Raw genomic sequence first — 23,708 nt, forward strand, 5'->3', positions numbered from 1 at the left:
AAAATTATCTAAAATAAGTTTCTTCAACTCCACTTTTCAGCTCCGTGGATGTTGTTAATATAAATGAACTAGTGTCCCAACTGTAAACCTTGGGTCTTACCACCACAAGAATTCAGAATGTTTGTCAATATTATTTGCTGTTTTGGTCAAAATGAAGCAGCTGTAGGGAATCAGTAAATAAAAATACCCTCCTATGTGTAGACTTGCCGTTGTCAGTGGCATCCTAGAGAAATACATCAATTGGTCTGTCCAGCTGGAGCTCCACTAGAGGGGAGCCTGGCCGTTAGAGGACCTAGGAGGAGTCACCTTGAGGACTGTGTTGTGTTGGAGTCAAGTAACAAGCACAACAGGTATGATATTTCTCATACACGGAAACAAAAATTATGCCGGGGGAGGAATAATTGGCTCAAGGCAAAATGTCAACATTCAGACAGAGTTGTAAGTCAAAAATGGGCCAAGTTGTGACATTGTGATAGAGGTAAAAATCCAACATGAGGTGAAGAGTATGTCAGAGGAGCAGAAGGCAAGAATAAGGAACCACCCAAATGGGAGGCAGCCTGGATACATCCCAGAGCAGAGCACCATGGCAGACCAAAAACAGAGAGTAGATTAGACACTTCATGAAGAGAAGTGAGAGTCCCCCATTTTATACATCTAGAATCTGAGTCTGCACAATGTCCACCCAATTGACCAAAAGCTCTAGAAAGAGTGAGTCGGGCTTTACTGTGCAGACTCCCGAGTCCTGATTCTGTGAGGACCGAAATTTCATAGACCTTCCTCAACACTGCCCACTTCTAAGAAGACTGGGAAAGTAAGAAGACATGGAGTCACCAAGGGCAAGGCGAAAAGGATAGAAGCAAATGAAATGAAGCTGCGTAACATATAAGATGAGAGAGATACCATTAGAAAATAAATAATGCTTATGTTGATGAAAATCAAAAACTGCATGTGATCCCGAAGAAAAATCTTCACATCAGAATCTAAAAAAAAATATAGCCATGCAAATAAGGGCCCATTATTTTCCCCTCTGCACAGAATGACTGGCTTTGAGTTTTAACATGGGAGGAAAAGCCAGATGGCGGCAGACGGGCTTATTATAGAAAGTCCACTTGCACTGAAGTTTTCTCAGCACTTTCTGTCGTTGCTGAGTGAGGTTTTGTTTTGTTTCCTTCTTAAGTGTAGGGCAGGCAAGTACCAAAATTTGTATAAAGTCTGCAACCTTTTCATGCAAATGTTCTATTCAATACCTCCAATACATGATATATGATGCCACCACAGGAAAACTAGTGTTGCTACAGACGTTAATCATAATTATGAAAATTTTTAATTTAAATGTAGGTCTGAACACACAAAATACAGTGCATGGCCATCTGTTAGTTTTCCATCTGGGCTCATTTGCAAAATACATTCTGTTTCACTCCCCCCTTCCCCCTCTATTTATAATCTTCCCTGGAAAACAAATATGGCTAATCTATGGCATGCCAGAGCTGAAGTTAGCTATTTACAAGTGGCTTTTAATAGACATGGCTACACAGTTGAAAGCAGTAACAAACTTCTTCAAGTGTTTTTTTTCATGTGTGGGGGGTGAGACACCTTCTCAGACTTTTGTCAGTAGATTTTTCCTTTGTGAGTTCCCCATCCCAGTGTGAAAATAGTATTTTACAGCTTATCTGTAGAGAATAATGAAAAATGGAATATTACTCCGTTTCTCTCTTGCTATGATAAGAATAATGTCTAAAATTTTACAGCTGTCACAGCAATATTATTCTTAATTGCCAAAAAGCAAAAATAAAAATGTCCATCAGCTGATTAATGGATAAATAAAGTGTGGATATCTATAAATTTAATATTATTCAGCCATAAAAATGTGATCCTAAAAGATGATGCTGTGAAAGTGCTGCACTCAATATGCTAGCAAATTTGGAAAACTCAGCAGTGGCCACAGGACTGGAAAAGGTCCATTTTCATTCCAATCCCAAAGAAAGGCAATGCCAAAGAATGTTTAAATGACCACACAATTGCACTCATCTCACACGCTAGCAAAATAATGCTCAAAATTCTCCAAGCCAGGCTTCAACACTATGTGAACCATGGACTTCCAGATGTTCAAGATGGATTTAGAAAAGCCAGAGGAACCTGAGATCAAATTGCCAACATCCGACGGATCATTGAAAAAGCAAGAGAATTCCAGAAAAACATCTACTTATGTTTTATTGACTATGCCAAAGCCTTTGACTGTGTGGATCACTACAAATTGTGGAAAATTCTGAAAGAGATGGGAATACCAGACCACCTGACCTGCCTCCTGAGAAATCTCTATGCAGGTCAAGAAGCAACAGTTAGAACTGGACATGGAACAACAGACTGGTTCCAAATAGGAAAAGCAGTATGTCAAGGCTGTATATTATCACTCTGCTTATTTAACTTATGTGCAGAGTACATCATGAGAAATGCTGGGCTGGAAGAAGCACAAGCTGGAATCAAGATTGCCGGGAGAAATATCAACAACCTCAGATATACAGATGACACCATCCTTATGGCAGAAAGTGAAGAACTAAAGAGCCTCTTGGTGAAAGTGAAAGAGGAGAGTGAAAAAGTTGGCTTAAAGCTCAACATTCAGAAAACTAAGATCATGGCATCTGGTCCCATCACTTTATAGCAAATAGATGGGGAAACAATGGAAACAGTAATAGACTTTATTTTTGGAAGCTCCAAAATCACTGCAGATGGTCACTGCAGCCATGAAATAAAAAGACACTTGTTCTTTGGAAGAAAAGCTATGACCAACCTAGATAGCATATTGAAAAGCAGAGACATTACTTTGCCAACAAAGGTCTGTCTAGTCAAAGCTATGGTTTTTCCAGTAGTCATGTATGGATGTGAGAGTTGGGGTATAAAGAAAGCTGTGCACTGAAGAAATGATGCTTTTGAATTGTGGTGTTGGAGAAGACTCTTGCAAGTCCCTTGGGCAGCAAGGAGATCCAACAAGTCCATCCTAAAGGAAATCACTTCTGAATATTCATTGGAAGGACTGATGCTGAAGCTGAAACTCCAATACTTTGGCCACCTGATGCGAAGAAATGACTCATTGGAAAAGACCCTGATGCTGGGAAAGTCTGAAGGCAGGAGGAGAAGGAGATGGCAGAGGATGAGATGGTTGAATGGCATCACCAACTCTATGGACATGAGTGTGAGTAAGCTCCAGGAGTTGGTGATGGACAGGGAAGCCTGGTGTGCTGCAGTCCTTGGGGTCGCAAAGAGACACAACTGAGTGCCCGAACTGAACTGATGCCTGCTACAGCAGGGATAAACCTTGCAAACATTAAGTGAAAGGAGCCTGACACAAAAGGCTACATGTGGTTTGATCATGTTTGTATAAAATGCACACAGCAGCCAAACCTATAGAGACAAAATATATTAGCAGTTGCCTCATGCTGGAGGCTGGGGCTGGGGAAATGAGGAGTGACTGTTAATGGTTTGCTTTAAGGTTGATAAAGATATTCTAAAATTAGATGATAGAACTTGTGAATATGTTCAGAAATATTATATACTTTAAGCAGTAAACTTTATGAAGTATGTAAATTATATCCTAATAAATGCACTGAAAAAAATTGTAGAGCAAGACAGAGATGTAGAAATCATTCAGCCCATTTTTCACATCTTAAATATGGTGCAGTGAAGTTCTGGAGGGTAAAGATATTAGTTAGTTGTTCAGTGTTGAGGTTTCTAGACTTCCACTCAAGGGCTCTCACTGCCATGTAATTGTGAATGACGACAGTAACAAATTCACCTAGTGGCAAACAGTGAGGAGACTGATGAAGGAGAGATTCAAGTGGAAAGATGAATTATGAAGCTACTGCAGTGATTCCAAACCAGGTTCAGGGAAGCCTGTAAAGATGGCAGCAGTGGTAAGAACGGAGCAGTTTATCTGAATGTAGTAGATCTTTTGGAGGTAAGTTCTTTATGACTTTGTATCTGATTGACTCTGAGCGGAAACAGAGGGAAAGAATCAGCAGTGACTACAATGGTTGTGATCAAGAAAGTAGAAGCTAGAAAAGAAGGAAGATGGATTTCATTCTTAATATCAATTGGAGTCATTCACAGAACAGAGTGCAGACACTCAAGAGCAAAGTGGGTGGCAGAACTTGGATTTTGTTGAAAAACTTAGAGCTAGAGACAATAAAGGGAGCTGACTGGTGGCAGGGGCAGTGAAAGCACTGAAAGCATGCAGGGGCTGTTGGAGAGTGAGAAGCGGAGACTGAGAAAGTGACACTGGGGATCCTACATGTAAGGGCAGAGAGAAAAGGAAAGGGGGAACAAAGCAAAAGAAAGATTCCAAAACAAAGGTGGGACCCAGGACAGGTAGGCCAAAACAGGAGAGTGGATCCAACATAGGCCAGCCAAAGACTGGTGGATGGATTTTGGAATTGAACATTTGAGGCCTCACCTTTGCTGGAGCTTTTAGTCTACTTAGGCACCAAATAAGAAATGAATTCAGGGACTTGAATAAAAAAAAAGCTCTGACTCTGGAGAGAGGCAAGATGAGGAAAAATCTATAAGAATCAAATTGATGAGATGAGAAAAAAGAAGTGAATGGCATTAAAATGTGAACAAAAGCAGCTGGAAAATTTGAAAAAGAGGTTTTCATGGAAAAATATGTTGTAAAAGGGAAAATGTAGCTTTCCAAAAGATCTACTATCACAGTGAGAGTGAAGATACACAAGTAGGCTTTTTCTGTATTTCTGCCAGAATGGAGTGAGGGTAGAAGTATTAATCTGGCCTCAGCAGATTAATACATTTCTCTCATGTTTAGGAGGTTAACCAAATTCTGTTCCCAGGCCTGAGAAGTTTAGGCTGAGAATAAGGGCAAAGCTCTCTGAAAATAAAATCCAGTTACAAAAATTCTCACTAGGAAATAAAAAAGCCAGGAGTCACTGGGTGTCATCTAGGACACTGTTATTTAAAAAAAAAAATGTATTGAGCATTTGTTTATTTACCATACCCATGGTACGGTATTGGATAGGTTAGGTTCTAAGAATCCGGAGAAAACAAGGAAGAAATCCCAACCTGCCCTTAAGGAGTTCTCAGTTAAGTCACAGACAGCTAGGTAGACCAGCTGTCTACAAATCATGTAATAAATGCTGTGACAGATCATGGGTATGAAGAGAAAGGTGTGCCCAGGTCTGTAAGAGACTGGCGAAGTGGAGTAGAGGAGAGTTTGCACAGAGAAGTCCATGTATGGTCTAAATCTGGAGAGAGAAACAGCAACTTGCATAGGCCAACTGGAGGTGGACAGGCATGAGTACTATTTCTCCTGATGGGCAGAGTACCAGCGAAGGACCTATGGTGTGAGCAAGTGTGCTCATTTGGGGAACTGCAAGCCGGTGGTTCATGGCTGAAGCGCTGATGATACTGAGAGGCAGGGGAAACTTTCGCGGTAGGGAAAGTTTCCCATTCCTTTGCAGGGACCACATCATGGAACATCATCCTTCATCCCATCGGATTCTTTCTCAATATCCCCCCAAACAGACGCTGAGACAAAGACTTGGGAGAATCTAGTTTATGAAGCACAAAGAAAGAAGGGAGGAAGGTCAACACTGAGTTACCAATGGGCTTATGGTTGTGGGCACCTGGGGCTCAATCCCACTGAAATCTCCTGAGAAAGTGAAGAGGAACATACTTTAGAACCACCACATCAGAGGACATTTACTCGTGGGCTCCATCTTCCCTGGGTTGAGGTTTACTCTGAGGGCGTTAAGACCCACCCTCCTCAACACACACATGTTTACATTTTTAGGTTGAACCTGCTGCCTGCTTGCCAACTCTCCTCTTAGGCAGAGAAGCAGAGAGAACAAGAAGCTGAAGTGGGGGTTGGGGTGTAAGGAGTTGTCTCCCACAGGTGTGGGTGAACTCAGGAAGGTCAAGAGCATACAAGGCAGAACATCAATGGCGTCCACTAAACACTCCACGGCAGGCTACTTGTCACCTCCTTCCATCTGTATCTAGGTCATATCCATATCCACAGCATGGCTCGGAACATTCACTCTTCCGCAACCCTAAATGTTTAACCCTTTCCACTCCCAAGTCTGAAGCTTCATCATGGCTCAGAATACTACCCACTGTCCACTACAGCATAGGAATAATCTTTGCCATACACTACCTGTTGTCTTTGTGGTCTCTAAACACTCCATATTACTTAACTTATTGGTTCCTAAAGCAAGCATTGTGTCTTAATGTCTTTGCATTACCCAAGGTAACCAGAAAACATTAATACCAATTGTTGTTCAGGCAAAGGAAACTGTTCTGTAAGCCTTTTGGAAACCAAGCCCTTCTAGTAATTCAACCAACTCAATGCTACCTCAAAAAAGTATATTCTTTGTAGATTGGTGCAGTCATTACGAAAAATGGTATGGAGGTTCCTCAAAAAGCTAAAAACAGAGCTTCCATGTGATTTAGCAATCCTATTCCTGGGCATATATCGAGATCAAAGTACAATACAAAAAGAAACAAAAATCTTTGTGTTCACAGCAGCACTATTTGCAATAGCCAAGACATGGAAACATGGAAATAACCTAAGTATCCATTCACACATTGTACACACACACACACACACACACACACAATGGAATACTATTCGGCCATAAAAAAGAATGAAATAATGTTATTTACAACAATATGGATGGACCTAAAGATTATCATACTAAGTGAAGTAAGTCAGAGAAAGATAAATATCATGTGATATCACTTATATGTGGAACCTAAAATATGACACAAACTTACCTATGAAATGGAAACAGACTCACAGACATAGAGAACAGACTTGCAGTTGCTAAGGGGGAGGGATGCGGTAGGATGGATTGGGAATTTGGAATTAGCAGATGCAAAGTACTATATATAGAATGGATAAACAACAAGGTCCTACTATATAGCTCAGAGGACTATATTCGATATTCTGCAATAAAGCATAGTGGGAAAGACCATGAAAATGATTATTATATACATATATATATATATATAATTGAATCACTGCTATATAGCAGAAATAATTATAAACAATATTCTTTAATAAAGTAAATTTAAAAACTAAAAACAAAAAGCATATTTTTTTTATTCTGAGACAATAAAACAAGCCCTGTTTGAGGTGAAGAAATGTATTTGCATTCCAATGTAAACTATATTGTCTTAATACAGAGGTATGAGTTCTTGATAGCCTTCTGTTAATAATTAATGAACTGGTAGGAGTCAGGAAGCAGTTATATATTTGAAACCAAACTGAAGAATAAGAGGAGATATAAGACAGAAAAAGGAGACAGCGCACTGTCTTTAAATGTTTATAACAGGAAATACTGATGTCTAATTCATCCAGTTTATTTAAAAACTGTCCTTGTACCACTTGAATTTTGGATAATATCCATCCCTATGGGTGTTATGAAGAATGACACATAAAAACATTCTTCATTTTGGTATATATTTTATGACAGTTCAATTAGCATGGAAATCCTGAGCCTTGGGAAGTCTGGGTCTCATTTTTGTATTTACCCAGTGGACACGCTGTCTTTCACTAAAGTTAGTTGAACTATATGGGCCAGTTTCTCTTGTGAGCTTCTCTCAAGCTTTGAACTGGAAAAAGAAATACACAGCAGGGTAATCTAGCCCTTTGAAATTTGGGACAGCTAGGAAAGATGCACTGTGGTACTGATTCGTAATAGGCTTTGTTCCCATGACATCAGTCTGTAATATGATGAGGATTCTTCTTGGATTAAGATGTCCAGTGGTTATAAATGAAAAGCTGTTCTCCTTTTGGAAGGGAGGGGCGCTGAGGAGATGTCTATAATTTCCAGTTATTTCCTTTGTGGGACTTTTGGCATTTGAAAAAGGCACATCCTTTCATTAGTGGCACAAAAGGCAGTGTTCAAGCATGTGCTGATTTAGAAGTTAATACATCACACAGTTTTTCTCTGTTGGAGTTGAAGAAACTGAAGAACCACACTCTTAGGCTTTTTAAAACTGATACTCACTGTTTATTGAGCTCTCGCAATCCCCTGGGCAAGGTCCTAGCACTTTATGATGATGCAGTCACCATCTCGTTTCATCCCACCAGGATGCTAGGAGCTGTGCACCCACCAGTTTGTTTGAGAGATGAGCTAACTGAGGCTTGGAGAGGTGAGGCAACCTGGCCAAGGCTCAGAGCTGGTAGAGGCTGGAACAGGGGCTGAGATTTGCTTATCCCCAAAGGCCAGGTATGAAACCAGGAGCCTGCACAACACCTTTGCTGGCCAGACTTGGGTGGGTCGCCGGCTGGGTACTTCTTGTTGGTGTAAGAGAAACTCATGAGTCGGATTATTAGTTTTAGAAGAAATTATTTAAACTGTCTTAACTTTTCAACTTAAGCTCTTTTCAAAGGGCTTAATTCTAAAAATTCACTTATCCTGAGTCCATTTAAGGTAACCCTGGAAATCACTGGGATGGGTTTTTGTTTGGCTTCCCAGCTTAGGAAGATAATCTCAATTAGGATTGCTAGAGACTCAGTTTTCATAGGATTCCAAATTATTTTTACATATTGATATTCTGTAGGTTACTTCTTTTGTATTATAAAAATCTTAAATCTAACCTATTTAAGTTTTGGTATCTGTCCATAGCAAAATATATTAAATTCTACTCCTGAGAATATATCTGACAAAAAAACATGAATTCAAAAGATACATGCAGTCCAGTATTCACAGTAGCATTATTTATAACTCTTAAGGTATGGAAGCAACCTCAGCATCCGTCAGCTAGATAAATGGATAAAAAAGATGTGGGGTGTGTGTGCATGTGTGTGTGTGTGCATGTGTGTGTGCGTGTGTGTGTGTGTGTGTGCGTGCGTGCGTGCTTAGTCACTCAGGTGTGTCTGATTCTTTGCAACCCTATGGCTTATAGCCTACCAGGCTCTTCTGTACATGTGATTTCCCGGGAAAGGATATTGGGGTGGGTTGTCAGTTCTTTCTTCAGGGGATCTTCCCAACCCAGGGCTTGAACACACGTCTCCTGTGTCTCCTGCACTGGTAGGCAGATTCTTTATCATGGATCCACCTGAACATATATACAATGGAAGACTACCTAGTCATTTAAAAAAATGAAATTCTGCCATTTGCAACAACATGGATGGGCTTGGAGGGTATTATGCTAAGTGAAATAAGTCAGTTAATTCTCTGTCCTCTATTATAGAGAAAGATATAATACTTTATGATATCACTTATATATTGAATCAAAAAAAAAAAAAACACTACAAACTAGTAAATACAACAAAAAAGAAGCAGACTTACAGATAGAACGAACTAGTAGTTACCAGTGGTGAGAGGGAAGCCGGGGGAGTGATAGGGGATTAAGAGGTACAACTAATAAGTATAAAATAAGCTACAAGGGTATATTGTACCACACGGGGAATATAGCCAGTATTTCATAATAACTATAATGGAGTGGCAGTGGTGGTGGTTTAGTCACTAAGTCATGTCCGACTCTTGTGACCCCATGTTTCTCTGTCCTTGGGATTTCCAAGGTAAGAATACTGGAGTGGGTTGCCATTTCCTTGCCCAGGGTATCTTTCCAACCCAGGGATTGAACCCATATCTCCTGAATTGCAGGTGGATTCTTTACCAACTGAGCCATGAGGGAAGCCCAATTACAATGGAGTACAACCTTTAAGAATTATGAGTCACTATAGTGCACACTTGTAACTAGTATAACATTGCACTTACACTATACTTCAATTAAAAAAATAAAAGCCAAGGAAAAAAGAAAGCAATCAGGCCACATCATTCCCCTGTTTATATTCCCTTCAGTGTATCTTACTGCTTCCACTTCCGTTTCCTAGATGTCTGTGAGGTTGAGAACATGATATTTTTTAGTCATTTACATTGCTTTCAGAGCCAGTTAGGACTTGCGCTTGAATGCAGAGTTTGAAGGAGTTTTTGCTTTGGGTGTGGGCCCCACTCCTTCCCATAGTCTTATAGATGCATGGACGGGGATGTCCTAAAGAGATTTAAGGATGAGGGGAACAGAATTAATACGTCTCTCAGGTTCAATCCCAGTTCTCTCCCAGAGTCTGCTGCTCTCCTTTGCGGGGGCTTGAATCAGGACCCTCCAGAACATGTGGGAGTTAGCCAGCATCTGTGAATGTGATCTTACTTCTAAGATGGTCAAGTACGATGACGTTTCAAGGTTGGGTCATAGATCAATATGATGGGTTTCTTATTAAAAGGGGAAATATGAACACAGGGACAAAGACACAGAGGGAACACCAAGTGAAGACTGGAGTTAAGCTGTCACGAGCTAATGAATGGCAAAGACTCCAGCAAAACACCAAAAGTGAGGAGAGAAGCATGAAACAATTTTCCCTCACATCCTCAGGAGCCATCAACCCTGCTTACACCTCAGTTTTGACTGTCTAGCTTCCATAACTGTGAGATGACAAATTTCTGTGGTTTAAATCATCTGTGGTCCTTCATTATGGCAGCCCCAGCAAACTAACAGGTACTTTGTCCCAAACTAACATGTACTTTGTTCCTTTATTACTCACAAGACAGACAGATCAATTTTCTTAGTGCCTCCTCTAGTTTATTTTAACCAAGACGTTTTGCCATAGTCATCCTGCCTGGACAGACTCAAGGCCGAACAGGTACCAAGGCCTCTGTCTGGAAGGACAACACACGCAGAGAGCACAGAAGACAGCATCATCTCACCCTTTTAATGAGACACAAGTATTTAGGTTCTATAAACCAAATATCAGAAGAAAGGCAATGTCATGCTTTTACTCTGGTATTGCCATCAATAGTCCCAGTTTTCTCCATCATGCCATTTCTTCTTTTATTTAAGCATGCCATTTTAGGGAATTGAATACTTCTAGGAAGAGAGGAGCCAATTTACAGGGAACACTGTATGTGGGAATACTCATTCAATATTTAAAACAGGAAAATATGAAAGAATGATGAAGATCCCCCAAAGGCTGTGTGAATGTGCTTCTTCCTACATCTATCTGGATGTGAGTGCATGGCTGAGCTTCTAGCTGGAGCTCTCAGAATCCCTTTGAGTGAGTGATCCTCGCTTTGTAGCCTGTGCTCCCTTTGTCCTCCTTTTGACTTTCAAAGGTAACTTATTAATGTTAGTTATCCAGAAAGAAAGCTTTGTTACAGTTTATTTTAGCATTCCTCAAGCTTTGAATTTTTTTCCTTATCTATAAATGATGATAACTAAAATTCTGCTCCCTCTTGTTAGCTTGTCTTTAACATTTGGTCATGTCTACATGAAAAGATTCTGGGAAGAGTCATGGATAGTCGGGGTGGGGACTCTTCAGTTTACAGAGAAAAAGCCTCACTCTGTTTTCGCATCCCAGTCCCTAATAATTGATTTCTGAATCTTGGAGGTTTCAAGAAAGAGAGTGGGACAGATGTCAAAACTGGAAGCAGTTCATTCCTGGTGTCCAGGAACCTTGTCCATTTGTCCTTTCTTTGTTTCATACAGTGCAGGACCTCTTGGCACCAGAAGAACTGTGTGTATGTGAAAGAAGTTCCTGTCCAAACTGCAAAGTGTCAAGGGGGACAATTCACCAACCTGCAGTGTAAGCTAGAAATTAATAGTGCTACAGGCACTGTGTGTGTCTTTTTAATAACTTAGGTGTAAAGAGCAGTGGCCATAGGACTGGAAAAGGTCAGTTCTCATTCCAATTCCAAAGAAAGGCAATGCCAAAGAATGCTCAAACTACCACACAATTGCACTCATCTCACATGCTAGTAAGGTAATGCTCAAAATTCTCCAGGCCAGGCTTCAGCAATGCGTGAGCCATGAAGTTCCAGATGTTCCAGCTGGCTTTAGAGAAGGCAGAGGAACCAGAGATCAAATTGCCAACATCTGCTGGATCATCGAAAAAGCAAAAGAGTTCCAGAAAAACATCTATTTCTGCTTTATTGACTATGCCAAAGCCTTTGACTGTGTGGATCACAATAAACTGTGGAAAATTCTGAAAGAGATGGGAATACCAGACCACCTGACCTGTCTCTTGAGAAACCTATATGCAGGTCAGGAAGCAACAGTTAGAACTGGACATGGAACAACAGACTGGTCCCAAATAGGAAAAGGAGTACATCAAGGCTGTATATTGTCACCCTGCGTATTTCACTTCTATGCAGAGTGCATCATGAGAAACGCTGGACCGGGAGAAGCACAAGCTGGAATCAAGATTGCCGGGAGAAATATCAATAACCTCAGATATGCAGATGACATCATTCTTATGGCAGAAAGTGAAGAGGAACTCAAAAGCCTCTTGATGAAGGTGAAAGAGGAGAGTGAAAAAGTTGGCTTAAAGCTCAACATTCAGAAAACGAAGATCATGGCATCTGGTCCCATTACTTCATGGGAAATAGATGGGGAAACAGTGGAAACAGTGTCAGACTTTAATTTTTTGGGCTCCAAAATCACTGCAGATGGTGACTGCAGCCATGAAATTAAAAGACGCTTACTCCTTGGAAGAAAAGTTATGACCAACCTAGCATATTCAAAAGCAGAGACATTACTTTGCCAACAAAGGTCTGTCTAGTCAAGGCTATGGTTTTTCCAGTGGTCATGTATGGATGAAAAAGTTGGACTGTGAATAAAGCTGAGCGCTGAAGAATTAATGCTTTTGAATTGCAGTGTTGGAGAAGACTCTTGAGAGTCCCTTGGACTGCAAGGAGATCCAACCAGTCCATTCTAAAGGAGATCAGCCTTGGGTGTTCTTTGGAAGGAATGATGCTAAAGCTGAAACTCTAGTACTTTGGCCACCTCATGTGAAGAGTTGACTCATTGGAAAAGACTCTGATGCTGGGAGGGATTGGGAGCAGGAGGAGAAGGGGACGACAGAGGATGAGATGGCTGGATGGCATCACCGACTCGATGGACATGAGTTTGAGTGAACTCCGGGAGTTGGTGATGGACAGGGAGGCCTGGTGTGCTGCAATTCATGGGGTCACAAGGAGTCGGACATGACTGAGCGACTGAACTAAACTAAACTGAAAGAAGCTGTTTCCTAATATTTTAGGTAGAGGATTTGATATAAGCAGAGTAGCTAAATCTGCCTTCCTATCCAAAGAGAGGGCCCACGGTGTCCCAGAGATTAGTCTTCCCTAGGATGTTCTGTGATGTTGTCATTATTCCTCACTTGTTATGCACTGAGGGTTTGCTTTACGCCAGGCACTATGCTAGGCTCAGAAGCTTTACAGTGAATAAAGCTTTATGCCAGGCACTATGCTAGACTCAGAAGCTTTACAGTGAATAAAACAGAGCTCCTGACTGCAGCTGGGGAGGCCAACGTGATCTATTTTTATATCAAGAGATACTAAGTGCTAAGGAAAAGATAAAATAAGTTAAAGGGGGAAGGAGTTGTTCTTTTAGTCACACGGCCAGGGGAAGCCTCAGTGAGAAGGTTTATCAGAACACAGACTAGTGTGCCATGAGGGAACAGAGTGGTGATACCTGGGTACAAACATCTGACCAGAGGGAAATGGACAGGGAAGGAGCTTGGATTGCTGGAGGAGCCACAAGAAGAGTGGCCTAAAGCAGATAAATGAGTGACAGAGGAGTATGAAAGTTCAGCTTCCCTGCACTGTAGAGACAACTTTCAGGTGAGGGGTATACTCGAGCCCTCCCTCGTCAGGTCAGGCTGAGGGTGGGCCACTGCCTGAATCCACACTCTCTCATATCCTCCTCCACTTCCATGTCTTGCTTTCCCTTCTCCCCTGAGCTTCTTTTCTCACAGCACTTCTTTGATAGATCATTTGATCAAGAATCCTCCCTCTAAAGTCTGCTTCTAAGGTGGTAGACATTGAAGAGTTCCATGCAGATGAACCACATGACCTAACTCACTGACAAACTGCTTGTAGGGATCACGCTGGCTATGAAGCGGAGAACTGAGGAGAGGAAATAACGGGGGTCAGGGGAGCAGGGAGGCTCATTAAGAGGCTTCTGCAAAAGGGACCTGGACCAGGACAGCAGTGGTGAGCAGGTGAGAAGTGATTGGTGTCTGACATATTTTGAAGGTAGAGTTGGCAGAACTTGATGGTATGGAGATGAGGGTGTGAGAGAAAGAAAGAAGTCAAGGACGATTCCAAAACTTTTGGTCTAAGATACTGGAAGGACAGAGTTGAGCTCCCTAAAATGGGGAAGGCAGAAGAAGGCTTTCAGTAGAGAAGTCAGGAGTTTAGCTTTGGACATGTTGAGTTTGAGATGACAAGTGGATATCTAAGTGGAGATGTTAAGGAGGCAGAGAAGGGCCCTGGGATAGAGTGTTTAATCTGGGAGTATTTGGCAGTCATGACAATGTAATTAAATCAACAGAAGAGTGAGTCTAAATACAGAAGAAGCCTCAGGTGTAATCTTCAGGGTATTCCAAAGTTGGAGGTTGGGGAGATGAGGAGAAGAGGCTTGTCAGACAAGAGAGGACCCAGAAAGAATGGTGCCATGACTCAGCCACAGAAAGGACATCGTGTGGAAGGGCATGGCCAGGTGTGTGGTTCTGAGGAACTGCAGTGCCAGGAGACTCAGGAACATCCCGCTGGGTTTGGCAGCAAAGACGCCTGGGCTTGTCTTGACAACAGTTGTCTGTCTGAAAGTGATGAAGACCAAGACTTGATGGGAGGGGGCCCAAGGGAAAATGGGAGATGAAGAAGTAAAGACACTGGATAGAGGCAACTCTCTGAGAAGTTTTGTTATAAAGGGGAGCAGAGAGATGGGCAGAAGCTTGGAGGGGAACGTGGAGTCAAGGGAGAGTTTCAGAAAGATGCAATTCTTGGAGGTTTTATAGTCAAGCCAATGATCTCACAGAGAGGGTGAAATAAAGATACAGGGGAGAGGGGGGCAGTTCTGGAGAGTATATTTGGTGGGACTGTGCACAATGGTGGGGCTGGTCTCAGTAAGTAAGTACATGGCTCATCCTTATAGGAGGCAGGTGATATAGACACAGACACAAGCAGGTGGAGGTGAGGTATTTAAAGAGGTGACCTGTGTTTTATGACTGTTAGCACTTTTCTGGGAGAAGGCAATGGCACCCCACTGCAGTGCTCTTGCCTGGAGAATCCCATGGATGGAGGAGCCTGGTAGGCTGTGGTCCATGGGGTTGCGAAGAGTCTGACACGACTGAGCGATTTCACTTTCACGCATCAGAGAAGGAAATGGCAACCCACTCCAGTGTTCTTGCCTGGAGAATCCTAGGGATGGTGAAGCCTGGTGGGCTGCTGTCTATAGGGTTGCAGAGTCGGACACAACTGAAGTGACTTAGCAGCAGCAGCAGCAGCACTTTCCTGGATAACTAGGACTCCTGCTTATAAGCTATGTTCCAGATATTTGGTCAACTATCACACAGGCTTTTTCACACTCTTTATGATTTAGGCATTGATTTCTCTAGCCATTAACACATAATGGATGTTGGGACTTCCCTGGTTGTCCAGTAGCTAAGACTCCACACTCCCAAGGCAAGGGGCCCAGGTTTGATCCCAGGTTTGATCTAGGGAACTAGATCCACATGTCACCAACTATGAGTTCACATGCCACAACTAAAAGATCTCACATGCTGCAACTAAGACCAGGTGCAACCAAACAGATAGATAAGTATTTTAAAAAGATGACAAAATTGATGTCTATAAGGAGCTAAATCTACATGCAGGCTAATGCCCTTCCCCAAATCTCTAACTCCCAGGTTGAAGTATATGCATACGGTTACTGAATGGGAATACCAGACCACCTGACCTGCCTCTTGAGAAATCTGTATGCAGGTCAGGAAGCAACAGTTAGAACTGGACATGGAACAATAGACTGGTTCCAAATAGGAAAAGGAGTTCGTCAAGGCTGTATATTGTCACCCTGTTTATTTAATTTATATGCAGAGTACATCATGAGAAACACTGGACTGGAAGAAACACAAGCTGGAATCAAGATTGCCGGGAGAAATATCAATAACCTCAGATATGCAGATGACACCACCCTTATGGCAGAAAGTGAAGAGGAACTAAAAAGTCTCTTGATGAAGGTGAAAGAGGAGAGTGAAAAAGTTGGCTTAAAGCTCAACATTCAGAAAACGAAGATCATGGCATTTGGTCCCATCACTTCATGGGAAATAGATGGGGAAACAGTGGAAACAGTGTGAGACTTTATTTTTGGGGGCTCCAAAATCACTGAAGATGGTGACTGCAGCCATGAAATTAAAAGACGCTTACTCCTTGGAAGGAAAGTTATGACCAACCTAGATAGCATATTCAAAAGCAGAGACATTACTTTGCCAACAAAGGTTCTAGTCTAGTCAAGGCTATGGTTTTTCCTGTGGTCATGTATGGATGTGAGAGTTGGACTGTGAAGAAAGCTGAGCACCAAAGAATTGATGCTTTTGAACTGTGGTGTTGGAGAAGACTCTTGAGAGTTCCTTGGACTGCAAGGAGATCCAACCAGTCCATTCTGAAGATCAGCCCTGGGATTTCTTTGGAAGGAATGATGCTAAAGCTGAAACTCCAGTACTTTGGCCACCTCATGTGAAAAGCTGACTCATTGGAAAAGACTCTGATGCTGGGAGGGATTGGGGGCAGGAGGAGAAGGGGACGACAGAGGATGAGATGGCTGGATGGCATCACTGACTCGATGGACGTGAGTCTGGGTGAACTCCGGGTGTTGGTGATGGACAGGGAGGCCTGGCGTGCTGCGATTCACGGGGTCACAAAAAGTCGGACATGACTGAGGGACTGATCTGATCTGATCTGACTGATATACCAAGCAGTCAATTAATCAACTCAGTAGATAAGATCTTAAGAAAGCCTAAATGGCAACCTACTCCAGTGTTCTTGCCTGGAGAATCCCAGGGATGGGGGAGCCTGGTGGGCCGCCGTCTATGGGGTGGCACAGAGTCGGGCACGACTGAAGCGACTTAGCAGCAGCAGCAGCAGCACTCTTATCCAGAAGGGCTACTCTTTACAAGCAACTTCCATCAGCAAAATGTAGTTTTTAGTTTTAAATTTCCTGATCTCTGCATACACAAATTAAGGATGGCACACCAACCTTCCCTGTCTAGTCTCCTGGTTTTCTGTCACTCTGATCAATCCTTAGTATTATTTAAACATTTCTCACTTTTTATTATAAAAGTGTCAGCCTACAGATTCATAAAAACTTGTCCCTTTTGTGTAATTTATCCTTCGAGGCTGAAGGAAAACCTTCAGGGGGAATGTAAAAGCAATCAGGCATCTATTTAAAAAAAAAAAAAAAGCTGTGATTATTTTTTGTATGTGGTTTTATATCATTTCACGTTTTCAATATGTCTATTTCACATAATTCATTACTTGACATTTTTTATTTTCAATCATTTTTCGTTGCTTATAAATAAACATGCATTAATGTCAAGAGAATTAGCATTGCATAATAAACTTTATAGAAGCTTAAAAACTGGCTTTGGTGAAGCTGCCTCTTTCTTTGGCACATGCATATACATTCAGTGGGGCCTGTCTAGAGAATTAAACACAGGCACATTTTTTATCTTTGCTAAATAGCAGCAGTTCTTAAACGGAGACAGTGATTTCCAGAGCAACATTATGCAGGTAAGAATTATGCATTTTAATGTTATTCTATTTGGAAGTTAATCTTAAAATAATTTAAATGATAGTTTAAATGATGATTCTTTGTACCTCTCCAGAGAGAACTCTATCCATAGTATGGCTACATGCATCCATATAGATTCAAATATTATTATACGGTTTATTATTTAACATAATAGTTAAAATGCATTATTGGAATAGTACAAAATAAAATAGAGCATTCTTCGCTAATCATCAAAGCATATTGAATTTGAGCTCTTCTACAGAAGTCTACTAGGAGACCAGGTTTTTCACAAGCTCTCAGTTGAAGGCCATTGAATCAAGATATTGACTGAGGGAAGTAGGGAAGAAGATACAAGTTTTAGAGCTACTTCTCAGAAAGTATAATATATAACACTTAAATACAAATTGCAGAAATAATAGAAGGAAACTACAAACAAAATAAAGCAATTAGTCAAATAAATCTATCTAAACAATTAGTACTGTTTTCTCCTTGCTTTAGGTTATACGATTATTAGATAATTAACATGTTAATAAATGCATAATGGCAAAAGTTAGGACACCTAGTACTAAATGGAAGTGTAGCATTTAAATGCTTAACTCTCTTGTCAAAGTTCATAAATTTTAGTCACAGTACAGATAAACTTTTAATATCAGTTCTGTAGAAAACTAAGGCATGTCTGCCTGAGGGTACAGGATCTGTGCTGACTGAATGGACTTCTCTTTCCCTGGATGTGTTTGTGATTGCTGATCTCATTAATAGATCCCCAGGAGGAATGCTAGCCTTCCTTTGCCTAAAGCCCTTTGAAGGACCTCATCTGAAACAACTGCCTTGCAAGAAGATATCAGTTCTTCTTAAAACTCACCTCTACCAGCTTTTCTGCTTCCACATTCATAATCTGAGACAAATCTCTATAGATTTCAGAAGGTTGCAATGCCTGACTCTAGAAGAGGGAGCATTTCCACTGAAAGGTTTTGCCTATTGATATCAGCAGAACCTGGAGAACATGTAGGGAAATGAATTTTAAGACAAGGGAAAAGAAATGCAAAATTTATCAAGATGGGTGCACTTAGCATAGAATTTTGCATTCAGTGTGTTATCTCAATAAGATAGTATTTAAAAATTTACTTGGTTATCTGAAAGACAAGACTCAACACTTTCTGGGATGTCAGAATTGTTAGAACTTTCTTGGCAGGATGCAGATGAAAGAATTCAAAAACGTAAGAAGGTTAGAATGATAAATTTGATTTATCATGTAAATTTTTGCATACAGCCCACTAGGCTCCTAGGAGGGCTAAGAGGGCACACGTCTATCTAAGGTATCAAGAAATGACTTAAATAAGGGTGGCACCAGCATCCCTAAAAGAATTTGTGTGGCTTTTCTCTGTAATCCGGAAATGATGGCAAAAGATACAGCCACCTAAAAAGGTTCCTTAATTTCATTAGTGGATGATGGTGTCCAGAAATGGGAGATGATTAAGTGGCGAGGCTTAAGTGCCTATGATAAAATCGATGCTATTATCGGAATAGGTGTTGGGTCTATAACCCCATTCAGGATGGTTTGATTTAGCTGGTAGAAATCTTTGGGAGTGGTTAGGATGTCCCTGTGACTAAAGCTGGTGAACAGGCTTATTGAGATGCATTTAATACATAGAAGTAGGGGAAAAAATAAAACGTCCTTGAGTTCTGGTGCATGGAGATCCGACTTAAGACATCAGAGGGAGAAAAGCATAATTCTTCATTCAATTCCCAAGCCAGTACAACATTCAGTTTCCTGAATGAAGGCTAAGCAGAGGCTCCTTGAAGAAGGGCCCTGCAAGACTGTCCCAAGTATGATCTACAGTTCTTCCTCTCAGCATTTCCTCAAAGTGGCTATTTATCAGAGTGACTGTGTATTGGGAAAACAACCACCTAGACTTCTCAGAGATTACAGTACACCTCCTAAAAATGAATGCAAACACTAATCTTTGTAGACCTGATATATCACTTAGAGTAGGAAGTTCAGTTGATAAATGAAGTTTAAGTCCATTTATAGTAAGACCAATGGGTTTACAGTTCCTCTCTGTAGTTGTTTCTCCAGTTTTTAGATGCAAGGGGGCTTCCCTGGTAGCTCAGATGGTAAAGTGTCTGCCTGCAATGCAGAAGACCCAGGTTCAATCCCTGGGTTGGGAAGATCCCCTGGAGAAGGAAATAGAAACTCACTCCAGTATTCTTGCCTGGAAAATCCCATGGACAGAGGAGCCTGGTAGGCTACAGTCCATGGGGTCACAAAGAGTTGAGCATGACTGAGCAACTCCACTTTCACTTCAGATGCAAGGAAGGGGCAGATTTACTTGGCAACTGGCCCAATACATACATCTGATACTCTAGTTACTCCACCTATGAAATGGGGGCTATTATGGTGGAAAGGGCCAAGTGAAACCACCTGGAATACATTTTCTATCAAGATGGTAAATCATAAATACTACTACTTTCCTAGGGAAAATGCAGAGAATTGTTTCACCATTAGAGATTTGAAGGATGAAATGTGCTGATTTCTATTAATTCTCTTTTATCTCCTAATTTAACTTGTGCAGGAGATAGACTGCTCTTGGAGAATGAAAGTGTATTTTCACAGACTTAATCAGGAGGTCATTCCATATGCATTAATTGTTCCAACTGTGGTCTCTTTATCAGGGCATGTCCAACACAAACTTGGCAAACTGCTATACAGATACTGACTTGGCATCTTTTTTCTGCAATCAACAAGATCACCAAAAACAGTTTGCTTTCACTTGGAAAGGAGAGTATTATACCATCAGTGACTTTCTTCAGGGGTATGTCAAGTTTTTGATTAAAGAAGGTTGAGGTCCAAAGAACTGATGCTTTCAAACTGTGGTGCTGGAGAAGACTCTTGAGAGTCCTTTGGACAGCAAGAAGATAAAACCAGGCAATCCTAGGTGCTGAAGCTCTGACACTTTGGCCACCTAATGCAAAGACCCAACTCATTGGAAAAGACCCTGATGCTGGGGAAGATTGAGGGCAAGAAGAGAAGTGGACAACAGAGGATGAGATGGTTGGATGGCATCACTGACTCAATGGACATGAGTTCGAGCAAACTCAGGGAGATAGTGAAGGACAGGGAAGCCTGGTGTGCTGCAGCTTATGGGGTTGCAAAGAGCTGGACATGACTTAGCGACTCAACATGTCAACTTTCGGATTCTCTTGTTGAAGTTAGTCTCTTTTTATTCAAAGTGTCATTACCATCACCTGGAAGATTGTTAGGAATGCAGGTCCCACTCCAAATCTACTTAATCAAAATTTTAACAAGATTTTAATCAAAATTTTAACATGATCTCCAGATGATCTGGAGCACAACAAGAGTTTGAAAAGAACTCATGCTGTCTAAAATGAACTTGATCACGCCACTACCTCACAGGGTAATCGTGCGGTCCACTAGGCTGATGACAGTGCTGAGTGGACATGGAAGTAGAGAGTACTCAAGGTGAATTTATGAAATATATGCACGTTAGAAGGTAAGAATAAGCCTGAGGGAAAGTCGGGGGCCTGCTACCCCAGTGCGATGTTTAGGAGTCCAGTGATCTAGGAAATAATGAGACATTCTATTTAAAGAGAAAGACAAGTTGATGTATCTTGTATCTCCTATTATTAATATAGAGTCACAATGTCTGGTGAAGATGGTTGCATTTTGGAAGGTAGATAGACAGCATAGGAATGTGTTATTGTACCCACTTATTGAATATTTATCTAGTTTACCAGTGGTACCAGTTGTGATGGGAGCCCAAAGCAAGAAGAGATTTTGCAGCAGGTCCAGGATGCAGTGCAAGCTGATTTCCCATTTCAACCATATGACTCACTAGATAAAACTGTAACCTAATTATCTGTAATTTATATGGCTTTGATATGATACTTCTGGCAAACCCACTCAGAGAATCACAGAGCATATATAACTCTAAAATTTGGATAGAAAGACATGCCCTGTTTTGCAACAAAAAATTCTCATCTTGAAAACACAGTGCCTGTTTGTTACTGGGCCATACTGGAAACTAAACAACTGACCACAGAAGACCAAATGACCATACTACTTGAGTTATGGCTCATGAATAAGGTGTTGTGTGTGCCATCAAGATATATAAAATTCAGTCATGCATGACAGCACTTCATCACCAAATAGAAGGGCGATATACGAGACTAGACTCAGGTGGGTCATCGAGGACTGAGTAAATTCGTGTGCAGCTGACTGTTATGGTAACTACGATTGAAACAGCCACTTCTCCCTCAAACCCATGGAAAGTTCATGCCACTAATTATAAGAAGAAGTGAATTCAGAACTACTGTAAAGGCCTAAAAATTCCAAAAGGAATGCTATCACAACTCCAAATTGGACAGCTGCAGCTTTATAAGGATGCTCTGAAATGATTCTGAAAGACATTTGGGAAGGGAATACTCCCAGCAGAACTTTCAGTGACACATCCAGTTGTTACCTTTACCTGAAAAGATACATAGGCAGAGATAAGGTTTATGTCAATCTGTGGGCAACAGTCAGTGGTTCAGCCAGATGGTGAAAGGATGTAAGTTTGAGGAGCGACTGATAAGGAAGACAGAGGAAAACGTCCATGGCTGGAACTTCCTCAAGTAGGGAAAACCATTAGGCCATTCAGGTATGATCTAAATCAAATCCCTTACGAATATATAGTGGAAGTGACAAATAGATTCAAGGGATTAGATCTGATAGACAGAGCGCCTGAAGAACTATGGACAGAGGCTCATGACATTGTACAGGAGGCAATGATCAAAACCATCTCCAAGAAAAGGAAGTGCAACAAGGCAAAATGGTTGTCTGAGGAGGCCTTACAAATAGCTAAGAAAAGAAGAGAAGCAAAAGGCCAAGGAGAAAAGGAAAGATATACCCATTTGAATGCAGAGTTACAAAGAATGGCAAGGAAAGACAAAACAACAACAACAACAACAAAACTCTCCTTAAATGAATAATGCAAAGAAACAGAGGGAGAGAATAGAATAAGATAGACTAGAGATCTCATCAAGAAAATTAGAGATCCCAAGGAAACATTTCACAACGAAGGACACAACAAAGAACAGAAACGGTATGGACTTAACAGAAGCAGAAGATACTAAGAAGAGGTGACAAGAATACACAGAACTGAAAAAAACAAACAAAAAAAAAGCTCTTAATGTCCAGATAACCACAATGGTGTGATCACTCAACTAGAATCAGACATCCTCGAATGTGAAGTCAAGTGGGTCTTAGGAAGCATCACTATGAACAAAGCTAGTGGAGGTGATGGAATTCCAGTGGAGCTATTCCAAATCCTAAAAGATGATGCTGTGAAAGTGCTGCACTTAATATGACAGCAAATTTGGAAAACTCAGCAGTGGTCACAGAACTGGAAAAGGTCAGTTTTCATTCCAATCCCAAAGAAAGGCAATGCCAAAGAATGTTTAAATGACCACACAATGTTAGCAAGGTAATGCACAAAATCCTTCAAGCTAGGATTCAAAAGTACATGAAATTCCAGATGTTTAAGCTGGATTTAGAAAAGGCAAAGGAACCAATGATCAAATTGCCAATATATGCTGGATCACAGAAAACTCAAGGGAATTACAGAAAAACATCTACTTCTGTTTTATTGACTATGCCAAAGCTTTTGACTGTGTGGATCACAACAAACTATGAAAAATTCTTCAAGAGATGGGAACATCAGACCACCATACCTGTCTTCTGAGAAACCTATATGCAGGCCAAGAAGCAACAGTTAGAACTGGACATGGAACAATGGACTGGTTCCAAATAGGAAAAGGAGTACATCAAGGCTGTATATTGTCACCCTGCTTATTTAACTTATATACAGAGTACATCATACGAAACCCAGACTGGATGAATCACAAGGTGGAATCAAGATTGCTGGGAGAAATATCAATAACCTCAGATATGCAGATGACACCATCCTAAGGGCTAAAAGTGAAGAGAACCTGACAAAGGTAAAAGAGGAGAGTGAAAAAGTTGGCTTAAAACTCAAAATTCAAAAAACAAAGATCATCGCATCTGGTCCCATCACTTCATGGCAAATAGATAGGGAAAAAATGGAAACAGTGACAGACTTTATTTT

At 41.1% G+C, this 23,708-nt stretch overlaps 1 non-coding gene across 1 annotated transcript; it reads left to right on the plus strand.

Moving 5' to 3' along the window:
- Nucleotides 1–19,680: 19,680 nt before the first annotated feature.
- Nucleotides 19,681–19,752, plus strand: TRNAC-GCA (transfer RNA cysteine (anticodon GCA)). The gene has a single exon. It is a non-coding gene; the product is annotated as a tRNA-Cys (tRNA).
- Nucleotides 19,753–23,708: the final 3,956 nt, after the last annotated feature.

This window comes from Bos javanicus, chromosome 8, assembly GCF_032452875.1.
Source record: "Bos javanicus breed banteng chromosome 8, ARS-OSU_banteng_1.0, whole genome shotgun sequence".
Lineage (NCBI taxonomy): Eukaryota > Metazoa > Chordata > Mammalia > Artiodactyla > Bovidae > Bos > Bos javanicus.